This window comes from Salmo salar, unplaced genomic scaffold, assembly GCF_965601325.2.
Source record: "Salmo salar unplaced genomic scaffold, fSalSal1 ptg000293l, whole genome shotgun sequence".
Taxonomy (NCBI): Eukaryota; Metazoa; Chordata; class Actinopteri; order Salmoniformes; family Salmonidae; genus Salmo; species Salmo salar.
Window position 1 is genome coordinate 2,140,001 of NW_027675346.1, and position 5,000 is coordinate 2,145,000.

Genomic DNA, 5,000 nt, shown 5'->3' on the forward strand with positions numbered 1-5,000 from the left:
AAACAAGAATATTGTTGCTGAATGCAGCTTGTGTGTGCTTTGTGCTCCTTGGCCCTGTTCAAATGATGAAAGGAAATAAAGTTTGTATTTTATCCAACTACCTGTGCTAAAAAGTGATGGGAACAGTGTTTGTAATTTCTTCTACTTTTTCAGTGACACAAAGTTCAAGCTGCTTATCTAATTGGTGAAAATGCAATGTCTGTTTATCACACTCACTTTGACTATATATGTTGTAGCAAGAGATTGTTTCTCGCTTACGGCCATACCAGCCTGGGGGCGCTAATCCTTGATTGGAGAAGTGACGACAGGTGCGAGTAATTGAGCTGTGAGTGTTTGCTTGAGAGTGTTTGCTCGAGAGCTATTTTCGTTTCTTTTTTTTGGTTTTTGCAATATAATTTATTGTTTTTTATTTGGATAGTTTTTAGTTTTGTTTAGTTTTCCCCCCCTGCAGTTTTGCTGCCTGGGGGAGGTTTTTTCGCTTTCATTTTTGATTTACAATGACGGACAACATGGCAACGACAAACGGAACGGACAAAGACAACGAAAATGCGCAACGGAAGGAAAACGAAAATAAAGAAGGAATGAAATATGGCAAAGAATACACGGTGGCAATTGAGTTGGTGGGAGAAGAAAAGATGACGACGATGGAATTACTGCGAGCAATTAAGGAGATGTGTGGAGAGGTGGTGGGATGCCGAATGAAAGGCGAGAAGAAGTATGAAATTACGATGAAAAACGGAAAAGGTAAAGAACGGCTAATGGACGGTTTAAGGATAAAGGACACCAGGATTATGGCGAGAGATGTGAATGTAAATGAATTGGTGGTGTCTTTTATGAATCTCCCGGTATACATCGAAGACAAAGTTATACTGGACAAGCTGAGTAGCTGGGGAGTAACGGCCGTCTCGGAGATAAGGAGGAGAGTTTGGCCTGGAACGGAGGTGGTTGACGGAACACGGTTTTGTAAAGTTAAATTTACGGAAAAAGTAAAATCATTGCCATATTCCACAAAAATTGAGACGCTGGAAGGAGCTGAATACTTCAGGGTGATCCATGACAAGCAGGTCAGAGTTTGTCGATTGTGCATACAACCTGGGCACATAGTTAAAGATTGCCCTGAATTCAAGTGTTTCAAGTGCGGCAATCAAGGCCATTATGCGAGAGAGTGTGTCGGAGAGAAGGAAAGGAATGTTTGTGGAAGATGCAGAAAGAGATTGGCGGAGTGCAACTGTGGAGAAGTTATGACTGAAGAGGGGAGTCAAGTACTATTCGAGGAAGCAGTTGTATCATCGCAAGAAGGAGAAGAAGATGGAGGAGAGGACGTGGTGGAAGGTGGAGAGACGGAGGAAGGAAGAAGGGAGAAGAAAGAAGACCAGAAGATTAACGAAATTGGGAGCAGTATGGATTCGGAAATAAGAAGGTGGAGTTTTCAGGAGGAGAGGGGAAGTGGATTGGGGGGAAGCACGGGGGACTCACGGGTTTTGGGGGAAAGCACAGCACAAACAAGTACCTCGGGGGGTGAAGAAATGGAGAGGGTCTTAAGTTTAATGACAATAACAGAGACGGGTATGAACACGGGGAGCACAACGACTACTACACGTGAGACGGAGATGAACATTCCAGAAACGGCGGAGAACACGGGGAGCACAACGAACATTCCAGAATCGGCGATGAACACGGGGAGCACAACGAGCATTCCAGAATCGGCGATGAACACGGGGAGCACAACGGACGAGGGTGTAAAGAAGAAAAGTTGGCTGGATGAAATGGACTTGGAGGAGATATCGGACTCGGATGATGGGGAAAAATTTGAAAGAATGAGAGGAGGATACAGGAAGAGGAAAGCAGCGGAGGGGGGGGAGAGAAAGGGTGGAAGAGGAAAGAAACTGGATAAAAGGTAGAGGATAATGAAATTATATTTTATAATTTTATTATTTATTAGTATGGTAACAATAATGTCGATAAATGCGAATGGGTTGAGAACAATAGGAAAATTTAATAGAATAGTACACATAAAGAATTCTGATATTTTATGTATTCAAGAGACGCACTGGGATAATATGTGTGTTTTAGAAATTCAGAAAATATGGAGGGATTTTATTTATGTAAACAATGGTAGGGGGAATTCATGTGGGGTTGCAATTTTAATAAGGAAGGATGTAGTAGAAAATGTGAAGAAGATATATAATGATAATAATGGGCGGATTTTAATTTTAGACTTTGAGTATATGAGTAGGGTTTTTAGGATTATAAATATTTATGCGCCGAATAATGAAATAGAGAGAAGGAATTTATTTTTAGAATTAGCGAAATGGTGCAAGGGAAACTGTATTTTAGTTGGGGATTTTAATGTAAAAAGGGATAGACTAGATATGACAAGGGGAGCTATTTTTAGAAGTGACGTATCTAGGGGGGTTTTAAGGAAGATGATGGTTGAAAACAATTTAATTGATATATGGAGGGAGGAGAATCCGAATAAGAGAGAATTTTCTAGAAGGCAGGTGGTTTTAGGGGAATTGAAACAGACACGGATAGATTTGGTTTTAGTAAATGAAGGGTTAAGGAATTTTATGAAGGATATTAAATATATTTTTACAACTTTTAGTGATCATGCTGGGTTAACATTTTCGGTGGGGTTAGATAAGGAAAGGAAAGGGGGGGGAATATGGTGTATGAATGCAGGGTATCTAGGTGATGAGGAATACGGGAAACAACTTAAATCTTTGATAGAACATGAAATGGAGGATAAGCAAAAAGGGAATGATAAGTGCAAGTGGTGGGAAAATGTTAAAGAAAAAATAAAAGTTTTTAGTATTAGATATGCAAGGAAGCAGAGGAGTAGGATGACAAGAGCAGAAAATTATTTAAGAACAAAATTGAATGAAGAAATGAAGAAATGTGATAGTGATCCTGATTATACTATTGAAAAGTTTTTAGATTTAAAAGAAAAATTGAGCAAATGTGAAATAGATAAGTGTAAGGGTGCAATTATAAGAAGTAGGGCAAAATATGTTTTAGAAGGGGAGAAATGTACGTCGTTTTTTCTTGGTTTAGAGAAAACTAAACAGATGAAATCATATATTAGTGAGATTGAAAATGTAAAGGGTGAAGTGGTAAATGATTATGTGGAGATATTAGAAACGGTACAGAATTTTTATAAGGATTTATTTAAGAAAGGGGAGGTGGATGAGGGGTGTGTAAAAGAGATTTTAAGTAGTGTTGATGTGCAAATTGGTGTTGAGGATAAGCAAATGTGTGATAGGAAGATAACAATGGATGAAGTGAAAGATGCAATTAAGGGTTTACAAATAAATAAAAGTCCTGGAGTAGATGGACTAATTGCAGAGTTTTATAAAATGTATGAAAGTATTTTAGCACCTATTTTATTAGAAGTATATCAATATATGGAAGACAATAATACTGTTTCAGATTCCATGGTGACAGGGCTGATATCGATTTTATATAAAAATAAGGGGAGTAAATTGAAATTAGAAAATTATAGGCCAATTAGTTTATTAAACTCAGATTATAAGATTTTAGCTAAGATACTGGCAAATAGGATGAAGATGGTTTTAAATGATATTATAGCACCTACACAAAATTATAGTGTGCCTGGAAGAGATATAGCAGATACCATAACTACACTTAGAGATGTGATAAATAAAATGAATAGCGATAAGATAGGGGGAATTGTTTTAAGTATAGATTTTAATAAAGCTTTTGACAGGGTGGAACATGATTTTATGTTTAGGGTACTGGAAAAGTATGGGTTTGGAAATGGAATTATAAGATGGATAAAATTATTATATAGAAAGGCTAAAAGTAGGGTTAAATGTAATGGGATTTTAACAGATTCTTTTATTCTTGAGAGATCAGTGAGACAGGGGTGCCCTTTATCAGCTTTATTGTTTGTTTTATCGGTAGAACCCTTAGCGGCATACCTTAAAAAAGATCATTTTATAAATTGTGTAGAGACTCCGCAAGGAGGTTTTAGTTTAATTCATCAATATGCAGACGATACCACAATTACAGTCAGAGATGAGGGAAGTGTTAAAAGGGTGATGGAGTGTTTTAAAGTATATGAGAAAGCCTCAGGAGCTAAAGTGAATATGGAGAAGTCAGTAATAATGTATGTTGGGAAGAATAATGAGGGGACTTTTCCTTTTAAGGTGGTAAATGATTATTTTAAGGTGTTAGGTGTGTTTTTAGGGGTGAAGGAACAAGAAGCTAGGGATCTGACATGGAGTGGGGTTATAAACAAAGTTAGGAAGGTAGTAAATATGTGGAGGGGGAGGGCTTTGAAATTAAAAGGGAAAGTAATTGTTGTAAATTCCTTGCTGATGTCAATTTTTATTCATGTCATGAACGTTTTAGATGTACCAGAATGGGTTTTATCTGAAATGAATATGATTTTAGTTGATTTTTTATGGGATGGGAAAGGAGCGAAAATTTCTTTTAAAACATTGATTGCAGGTTATGAGGAGGGGGGTTTGAAGTTGGTGGATTTAAATGTAAGGAAAAAAGCAATTAGAGTTAAAATGGTACGGAAATATTTATATGGTGAACTAGATTATGGATGGAAAAGATTTTTTAAGGAGTATTTGCAGGAGGTTGGGAGGATGGGGGACAATGGTTTATTGATGTGCATGAAAAAAGAAATGTTAAGTAATATACCATTGTTTTATAGAGAAGTGTTTGAAGCTTGGGGGGAGTTTTTACCAAATATTTATTATGAGTGTACCATTTTAGACAATATTTTAAATCAGCCAATTTTCTTAAATCCCAAGATACAATATAATAATAAGATGTTGTTTTGTAAATATTTTATGAGGGCTGGGATGAGACAGATTGGGGATATTTTATACGAGGTCATTCCAGGGTTCCTTACTGTACAAGCGATTTATGATAATGTTTGTGAAGTGGAAGATGAAATAAGCAAAACTACAGTAGATAATATGTATAAGAGAATTTTAGGGTGTATTCCTGAAGAATGGGTGCTT